The sequence below is a fragment of the Pinus tabuliformis genome, chromosome Q, assembly GCF_031772625.1.
Source record: "Pinus tabuliformis cultivar Carrire ecotype Pingquan chromosome Q, CPIR1, whole genome shotgun sequence".
Taxonomy (NCBI): Eukaryota; Viridiplantae; Streptophyta; class Pinopsida; order Pinales; family Pinaceae; genus Pinus; species Pinus tabuliformis.
The window spans coordinates 5,765,592-5,776,450 of record NC_142296.1 but is presented as its reverse complement, the minus strand read 5'-3'; positions in this window follow the sequence as shown (position 1 = coordinate 5,776,450).

The window sequence follows — 10,859 nt, the reverse complement described above, 5'->3', positions numbered from 1 at the left end:
AGGAATCTTTGGGCAGAATGCATCGTGCCAAGATCTTAACGGGGAGCCATTATCTTGCAGAAGATCTCAATGCTCTTGGCATCGAAGCTGAGCATCAATTTAAACAATAAAACAGGCTTTGGTTTTACCCCAAAGGATTCCATCGCTAATTTTCTACGTAATACTTTTGAGACTTTGGTGTTGTATTGATTGGTAGCCTTGGATACAGTGTGAAACTTAGAGAGCTCGTCGGCTTCGACGACATATTTTTCTGGACACTAAGGCTTGCAGCATGAATTCCTTTGTCGTATCCCTGGCTTGCGTGTTAGCCTTTCCACTCATGCTAATATCTTTCAACTGCCAAATCTCTCACTCACTCTGACCCAGATTGTAAATTTATCAGTGAGGAGTTTACCTCTTATGGCAAGGAAAAAGGGAAAGTAGAGTGTTAGAGTCGATGACCTTTGTCAATCAATTAGAGGTTCGATCCAGTGGCTTAGCGACTACTGGAGAAGTCGCATGGTCGCATTGCAATGAAGGTCGCACCCTTTGGCCTCTTGTGGAGTGCGATGTCGCGACTTTTGGGGAGGTGCGACTTTCGAGAGGTCGCATAGTCGCGTTTCATAGTAGGTCGCATTCCCTGTCTTCTCCTGGAGTACGATTCTGTGACTTACGGGTTTGCCAATGGAATTGCGACTAGTGACAATGCAGAAAACCAAGTCTAGTTTCAGTATTCAGCTTCTACAACCGTATAAAACTGGAAGGTTGGCCTGGCTATGTTGTGGCGCAGAGGATCTGACCGTATCCATCGATATGTAAACACCCAAACATTGGGTATTCGTCTTTGTTTTACCTTATATCATGACTTCTTATGTTCTTTCGTACTCATTTGTATATGCATCCATTCTAGCATGACCGTCCTGTCCAATGCCTGGAGGAGTCTGTTCAAATGTGACTTCAATGAATAAACATGGCTTGTGGGTTATGACATAGAAGGCATTGCATCATTTGATATGAAACCCAACCACCTTCCCTTAGTCTCCATAGGACCACGATACTTGGGCTTTCGATATTGCTTTGGCTATGTGAACGCAAATATTCACAGGCTCAAACAATGCCACTGTTTGCGCAAGGGATCCATGAGATCGTATTATGTGGGCCTGAGCTAAATGTTGCTAAGAGGTCCTCAACGCCTTTTCATTTTAACATCGATTATTTTTAGGATCCTCTTTCAAAGCTCGTTTTGGCAAAAGATACAACCACCTCACGTAAGGAATATATGATCAATTTGTATTCGGTCCAAATTGGAAATATTACCAAGCTCTTCAGGCAATGGACCTGATAGATTGTTTCCATTCAGAAGCAAAAGTTGAAGAGTTGTTATATTTCCAATCTCCTTCGGAATACTGCCGCTTATATTATTCCACATGAAACCCAAAATTTTAAGTTGTTGTAAATTTCCAATTTCTGGAGCTAGATTTCTTGTTAGGTTCATGGTTATGAAAGTAGCCATCTGAAAGATTTGCATTATAGCATATCACTTCTATCCAAGGTACGTTACAATGGATCACCTTTCCCCTATTTTTTAGGTTTCCATGTGGATCTCCAAGACTCGCCTTAAATTTTTTTAAGGGCAACAACTTCATCAGGATCTGTACTTTGAGCTGCAGCAAATAAGAGAGGACGATAACTATAGATGAAGATCCAAACTAGAATATCTAGGGAACCTTTTGTCGAGCTTGAGGCGTTGCTTCCACCTAGCATCTAAATAACCGTGTTGGGCTCAAACATTTCCTTTGATCTACACCTCTGATGGCACCTTCAATGACATATGCTTTCCATCCCTTTTATTATTTACGTCCCCATGCCTTGCTTCGAATTGTTTGTTGGATTTTTATGGTTTTAAATTTTCTGAGTGCAAAGACCTCCCATACGACTTTTGGGCGCATCATAATGGCTCGCACTCCGAAACATAACCCATTTATAATTTCAAACATCCACCATGCCATGTATTAAGGAACTCTTGGCACCAAAGCGTCTTAGTGAAGTCGTGCCAAGGGACTACTTGTGCCACTGTAGCATAGTCTGAGGTACTTCCAGGGCATCCTAAAAAAGCAAACGAGATGAAAGATAAGTTACTCTGCAATAGTGACATTGTCGCGTGAAAGTAAAATGAATCAATACACTAATTCATTTGAGGAGCTTGAACAATAAATGACCCCAATTAAGATGTTATAAGTTATATTAGTGGATAAAAGCATGTTTAAGTTTGGAGGCCAACTTAATATTCTGGCGCTTTCATGGATATATTAATTACAATTGATTTTGATAACACATGATGCCCGAGGGATGATGCACTCATAGAGCGAGTCTCTTGAAACATTTATGATGGTTGGACTATAGGTTACCATGATCTAGGGTTTTGAATATCCATGGGAACGAAAACCTTAATAAAAATCCTAATGTGCATGTTGAGATGAGGAATCAATCATGAACCTAGGGTCCTATGACATGCAACAATTTCTTCCATGATGCCTGACAATGTCGATGGGAACACACTCTCAACGGGATGTGAATTAGGTTAAAACAAGAGGGGGATCACCTTTTCCCATTTGGGGTTCCACCAAACCTCAAAATTGTCGATCGTAAGGAAAACTGAAATGCATGTACATTTGTTCAAATATATGGCATCTACTGATTGCGATGTGAATCATGCGAATATGAGTTCCAAAATCATGAGAGACTCTTGGCGCATCAATAAAGTCATTAACCTTCAAAACCCTAATGCAATCCTAAGGCATGCATCTGAGATAAAACATGAAGTGCGGATGCAATGTATGAAACATGAGTGGGCGCACCAAAGGGGTTGGATAGGCAAGGTTGTTGGGAGAGCAATCGGTTGGGGTCCTACCAAAAAACCTTAGAAGCTTAGGGTGAGTGGTGGGGTACCCAAAATTTTGAATATGCCCAAAAATTTGGGTGGTGCTGTAGCAGCTACAACAGTTACCAATCCGATTTTTCTTATGAGAAATTCTTCAAATTGAGAATGACCAAGTACCATTATGAATACTTCCCTAGTTAAGAGGGAGTGTTGAAAAGTGTAACTAGGTTCGGTCTTCATAATGACATGTTATTATGATATTTGTAAATGATGAAAAGAAGAGAATAAAATTATTTTTGTAATGCCTGACTTCATGGGTTTCAAGAGCAAGGATTTTATTTGTTAGTAGCTCCCATTGAGAGCCTTATGATTTATCATTAGAGTCAAAGAATCAATGTCATGTATGAAGAGCTCTTCTTGAGCATGTGTCAAATATATATATATATATATATATATATATATATATATATATATATAAAGCCCTCCAACGACAAGCACAAGTCCATCTCTTGAAGTTGGCCTCCAAACGAAGTGAAGATTTTATGTCGGCCTTACCTTATGGAGACACATCGATTTACATGGATCATGTCAGCTTATTTATGAAGACCAACCACTATATATAGGGTGAAGGCACTTCACACAAAACATAATTCAGAAAGTTCGAATTCCTCTGTAGTTCCAGTGAACAATTACAGTGAAGAGTTCAGATGTCAAATCACAGTACAAAATTCGGATGGGTAAGGACAGCGAGAAGATTTAGGGACAGAACTTCGTATATCTTTGTGGTTCTCGGATGGATAGCAGCAGAGTGAAGTTTTGATATATATCTCTAAGATTTTGGGTATCAAGTAAAGGCTACAAGAGTTCGGACCTATTTAAATACAAAGATCAGTTCGGATTGGTAATGAAGGAATAACGAAGAGGTTTAAGGGCCAATCACAGAGGCTATAATTCAGAAGGAGAGTCTTGGTGCCACAATAGAAGATCACAGGTTGATCAAGGGTATAGACACCATAGTAATGATCTCGGCATAACCTTTGTCCTACAACAAAGAGGATTCAATGCTAACTCAAGAAGATGATCACTAGTATGCGATAAGGTCTCGGTACTATCACATGTGGAAGGTCTAGATATGAAGAAGATCGAAGTGGAAGAGAATCGAACAATAAGGTTGACTGTGAAGAGAACTTGTGGCTTGGTCTTGGAGTGGCTAATAGGTCAAGGGTCTTGATCTAGGAATTCGATAATTGGAATCCCTATAAAAAGAATTTGTGCGAGTTTCCTCTCAAAGAGTGAGAGGTTTTGGCCCTAGATCATAGCCTACATGTTGTGTCTCTTGTCTATTTATGTTCATGCATTGGCTACTGTTTGATGAAGAAGAACACTAATAATCTAACAAGAAGAAGATCCTAATATAAAGAAGTAAAAAGCATTCACAAGAAGTCATTAATAAAATAGAAATCACCTAATGCTAATGCCCTATATTTCTCAACACTTCGAAAGTCTATTGTTGTTTCATAGATTTCTAGAAATCTTTTGACTCTGTTCCGAGGGAAGCCTTACTCCAGAGACTCAGAGATATTGGCATCTTGGCGACCCTATTGACAACTATTATGCACCTATATGAGTCCATCCTTGGTCGTCTTCGCATGGCTCATGGGATGTCTGATTTCATCCGAAGCACTATTGGGGTTAAACAAGGTTGTCCATTATCCTCTACCCTGTTTAGGCTCTATATTGATGGGTTGGGGATTTTATACACAAGCATATCCAGGACATAGATGGTTTCCTTCTTCACCAGGTTTTGATATCTATTCTACTCTTTGCTAACGACGTGGTCCTCCTCTCCTCATCTCCAAAAGGATTACAGAGGCAGTTGGATGCCTTAGCTCTGTTTTGTGATCTTCGATAGTTGACGGTCAACCTGGGTAAAACGAAGGTTATGATCTTCAATGGGGTGAAGAAAACTTTGGACCTTCACTTCATATTCAGAGGAGGAGGTTGAGATCGCCAACATGTATACTTGGGGGTGCAATTCTCAGGTCCCCGCTTAAGTTTGTGACTAGCACTTCAGCCTCAGATCAAAAAAGGGTATCGATCCTTAGCCCTTCTCGAGAGACAGTGGTTTCGAAATCACTCCCAGGACATCTCATCCAAGATGAGCCTCATGGACACCTTGACCCGTCCCACTGTTCTATATGGCTCAGAGATTAGGGGGCCGTCTTTACTTGAGTCAGATTGGGCTTCAGTTGAGAGAGTCCAGATTCTTCTTCTCCGTCGCATCATTAGATGCAAACAAATAGTACCTCATCACATCATCCTTGCAGAGTTTGGAGCTCAACGCTTTCGACTTGAGACGGTCATCAGTTTGGTCTCATTCTTGCATCGTGTATGGGGCTTTGCAAACTCAATAAAGAGTAGGGACCAATATCCTTACTTGGCATATTGCTCTTCTGAGACTATTTCTCGTTCTACTCCCTCGAGTTGGGCTAGATGTTGGTTTACAGGAGTTTCAAATCTCTTAGTGGGCATTCAATTGGATTGTCTCCTTCCTTTCTGATATTCCTTTGATCCTCCTGGTCAGCGTTTACCTACTAAACAAGAGTTTCACAAGATCATCAGGGAGGACATCTACAGGCAGTTTGTCAAAGTCACCTGAGTCAATCCTCGGGAGGGTTGTGCCCAAAGATGGCCCTCTATATTGAACACTTCTTGGAGTTGAGAGACTAGCTCATTGTTCAACCCCAATATACATTTCACCACTTGATGCATGTTCTTCACATTCCTCTAGGCCAGTTCAAAGTAGGTTCTCATAGACTTCGGGTAGAGACGGACCACCAGGTTGATAAGCAGACAATATCTGCTAGGTATGTCATTTACAGGAAGTGGAGACCGAGGTGCACTTCATGAAGGCCTTCTACGTTGAGCACTTCTTGGAGTTGAGAGACGGGCTCATTGTTCGACCCCAGTATACGTTTCACCACTAGATGCATGCTCTTCGCATTCCTCTAGGCCATTTCAGAGTAGGTTCTCATAGACTTCCGGTAGAGACGAACCACTAGGTTGATAGAAGAAACAATATCTGTCAGGTATGTCATTTACAGGAAGTGGATACCGAGGTGCACTTCATCTTTGGATGCCCTATCTACTACTAGATCAGAGGAAAGTTCCATTGCTTGTTCAAAGATTCTTAGACCCTCGCGGACCTTTTTAGGTATCTTGATCAGAGATGTTTGGCCCTATATATGCAGGGGGATCTTAGGATCCGAGTGCATATTCTTCAGCCTCCCATTAAACAAGACCCCACACAAAGGATCACGACATTTTTCAAGGTACTACCTTCAAACAGGGGCACCAAGAGACCAATTGATACTAATTCACATCCAGAGTCTAGATCAGTGAGGATCCATGGGACCTCACCCCACCACACGAGATATCAACAGCAAATCCATCCCAGATCCGTCCCTGGAAGACGGACTAGGTCCTCCAGACCTCAACAGTGCACAAACTCACCCGGACAACTATTTATTGGATAGTCCGCATTTACCACCGACCCATAATTGGGCCAACAAAATTTGTGGAATTTTCTTCAATGTTCTTCAATCAGACTCAAATGCTAGGAGAGATGGGTTTGATCCTCAAACCCATTAGGTCATGGATCTTCTCCGCCAGGGCATTCCATACATTGTATCTTTTATGTTCATGCATTGTACCTTTTATATTCATGCACTGTATTTTTTATAGGAGACCGTTTGGTTCTCCCGCATTGTATGGACATCATTGTACTCAACAATCCCTTTGACCTACTTTGTGGTCAATAGTTGGACATAAATATAATTATCTTATCTTATCTCATTCCTCCATCCCAACATCTCACTAGTCCTATAACCATGTCCTAAAGAGGTTCTACTCTCTCTTGTTCAAGCCCTAGTAGGTGTGAGCCACATCCAAGTACTTGAGCTCAAGCAAGTGCCAAGGTAGTAGCCTACAAGTACACTCCTTTCTCATTACAAGAGGAGTTGGACGCTATTGAGCGTGAATCTTGGGTCAAAAGAAGGTTTTCTTTGAACATTTAGATGAAAAAAACACGGTGTAGTGGTTCCTAGATACGGGTAACATCCGTACAAAGCAAACCCAATACATCTAAACTATGGACATATATTGGCAACTAAAAACAATCATGGGGAAGGTGGTAATTGAAAGGAATGAAGCCCAGGAGGATATTCTTCTTTGCATCGACACTGCAATACCAAAATCAACAAAATGGACATTAAATTTTTTATGTTTGCCAAGAAATTGGCAAACATAAGATTTCATAGCAATGAAAAAGACAATCAAGTCCCTGCTCCTATCGAGGTGGATTCTCCTAACAAATAAGCATATCTCTAGTTTTATTAATTTTGGTTTTAAATTATGAATGCAGCCATGTCAAGCCTGCACTTGGGTGTCATAAGTTTTTAATCACTGAAAATATATGCAATCTTAATCTTTAATATATTATTCAGTTACGACTACCTCTCATGGAAATGGTCATAGATGAATGACTTACTTAACGCAGTTGAATCTAATATAATGCACTGCTAAAACCCCTAATACTTAATTCAAAAAGAGTGAAGGGAACTCTACTTGAATGGTTCATGAGACACAATACTTGCTAAGGTTTTGCAAATGGGGTAGCAAGCTAAGTGGGCTTGATTGTGGGAAAAACTCCACAGTTAAGCGTGCTTGAGCTAGAGGTGATCTGGGATGGGTGACCACCTAGGAAGTCTTGGTTACCGGGTGCAAGCCCTGGAAGTGATGATTGATGCTATGTGATTCATTTCACTAGTTTCAATCCCACTTCTTCACCCCCGTGAGCATCACCTTATGCAATGAGTGCTAAGTGTACTATTCAAAAATCATGAGAAATTAGTTAGTTACGACTACCTCTCACGGAAATGGTCATAGATGAATGACTTACTTAACGCAGTTGAATCCCAAAATGATATCTAATATAATGCACTACGAAAAACCCCCAATAAATTAATTTAATATTTCTTTATTTTAGAACTAGTTTTTAAAACTATAAACATATTTTTATGCTTTTGGTTTGGTTTACCTCATAACAAATAAAACCATTTTAAATATAAATTGCTCCAACTTCAAAAAAAAAATATCAATGCATTGAGTGGCGTATTTTACATCTCAATATAAGAAAGATGTGTAAGTGCTTCCTTGCTCAACCTTGAATATGTTGAATATATATATATATATATATATAGATATCTGTGTGTGTGTGTGTGTGTGTGGATGTCTATAAGAAAGATGTGTAAGTGCTTCCTTGCTCAACATTGAATATGTTGAATGTGTGTGTGTGTGTGTGTGTGGATGTCTATATGAAATAACATAATTTTATACAACTTTAAAGAGAGATAAAGTAATTAAAAATAAAATGATCTTATATTTTCACTTTTCACTTGTAAGGAAAATTAAAATGTTTCACTATATCACTTAAATACACTATTTGAATATTCATGTCAACTAATTTATTTCAAAATCAACTTTATTACACTGAGAGACACATTCTATAGCCCAGAATGAGGGCAATGTATAATTATGTTTATGCCTATTGTGTTGAGAGGTGCATTCTACAGCCCAATATGAATGCAATGGGCGATTTCTTGTGTTCAACATGGACTTGACACATGTTCCTTTTAAAATAAAAGTAAAATATTCTCTAAATAAAAAAGGAATAACGGCTATAATAAAAAGTAAAATTAAATATATATTTGGTTAAGTTTTAATTAAAAGTATTATCAATAATCTCACTCTAACTATGCTCACTCTCTTGTTGTGTTGAAAAAGCATTCTACAACCCAATATGAATGAGATGTGTTAAACCTCTAGTTGACATGTGTCCCTTTTAAAATAAAATGAAAATATTTTTTAAATAAAAAACAATGTCCACTACAATTAAAAATAAAAGTGTATTATATATTTGGTTAAATTTTTTATTTTAATTTTTAATTTGAATTTATATTGCCTCACAATGACTTCATACAAAACCAATATCACACTCAGCCACAAGGGGAACTAGTCCTATATATTTGGCTAATTTTAATTAAAACTATAAAACATCAATAATCCCACTCTATGATGGCTTCATTTGTTGATATTACAACCCAATTTGAAGGTGCTAATTTTAGGTATGTTCTATGCTTAGAGAAATTTATTTCAATTTTCACAGTTAGCTCAATAACTTTTCCAGATTAGCAATCACATCAGCATTAAAGTAAACTGCAGATAGAACATAAACAGAAATCGCAGGAGACAAGCCAAGACAAGAGGACACAAGACATGGCGCTAGCCAGGGACAAACCTCAATGTGGGGAAACCCTTGATCAATTCTTCTTATATTTTTTTCAATAGTTCAACACAGAGAGAGAGAGAGAGAGAGAGAGAGAGAGAGAGAGTACATTTACAACAGAAGTCAACACTTTTGACTTATCTAGATAAGAGCATACATCTTCTCTAAGAAGATGATACATAAGATCAGTTGAAGACATGTTGCTTCAACTGATTCTCCAAGGTGACTCCTTCACCTATCATTATGTTACATCTCGTCATCATGCTGCACCCATCATCACAATGCTGGACCTCATGACTGTTGCACCTTATGCTGCATTGCTATCCCATGTGCCATTGTTGAATCATGTTGTCATACAACATGTCTCATGTGCTTGCAGCACCATGCTTGCCACTGCTGTCTATGCTTGTTGTTGTCCATGCTTGCTGTCCCATTGTGCCACTGCTGCACAATGTCATTGTTGTCCCATCATTGTTCTGTCTCATCATACTACTGTCTCAACATCTTACAACAGTCCCATTGAAAATTGCTGCACAATATCAATGTTGTCCCATCATTGTGTTGTCCATGCTTGTTGTTGGCCCTACTAGTGATGTTATACCTTGCTGTTGTCCCCTCACAGCTTGTTGTTGTCCCATGTGACTTTGAAGCACTATGTAGCCTTGTTGTACATGCATCTTTGCAACATTATGTAGCCTTGTTGTCCATGCATCTTTTGCAGCCCTATGTACCCTTGTTGTCCATGCATCTTTGCAGCTCTATGCTTGTTGTCCATGCATCTTTTGCAGCACTATGTACCCTTGTTGTCCATGCATCTTTTGCAGCACTATGTACCCTTGATGTCCATGCATCTTGGTTCCACCAAGCTCCATTGCCTAGCTGTCCACAACACTGTTGTTCCAATGTTGCATTCACTACTACTTATGTGGTGACTGGTTAGGGAATCTGGCAGCCCTTACACACCCAGCCAAACAACCCTAAACGTTGCTTGTTAAGCTCCCCCACGCTGTCCCTTTAACCCTTCAAATTGCGGCTAAGACTCCTGCTCAATACGTTGTCCATACAGCCCTTCCACGCTGTCTAGGGCAACCCCCTAATGTTGCAGCTAGGGCATGGTATTGTCCTCCTTGACTATATTTTAGTAAGGACCAACGTATAGGGTAGTAGGCCTCCTTCTAGACTTGCATAGAGACCAGGGCTCCTTATCGATATCGTTAGGGCTTCTCTTCATGACTGCGTCCTCTAGATTAGGGCAGCGTATTTCTTCTTCTTCACTGTGGCTAGGGCGACCTCATTCCTCCAACATCTAGGGCTTCCACTCCTAGATTTCTCTTCCACTAAAACCCAAGACAAGTGGAGAGAAATCAAGATAGAAGTGTGTGTAGAAATGACTATCAAGTCATCTCCTTTGATACTAAAACATTGAGCACATGTGGGGTTTATTTGGTTGTTGGTCGACCTTGACGAATTGTCTTATAACAGAAATAAATCCATAACTCCAAGAATACTTATCGAAATCAGATGATCTTTAGATCAATCCTACACCTCTCTATGAGAGGGATCCAACAAAAATATCAGTTGTCATAAATAAGATGACCCACATGGATTTTGGCCCTAGTTGCCAATTTTAACAGAAGGAGATGTAAAAGTTCT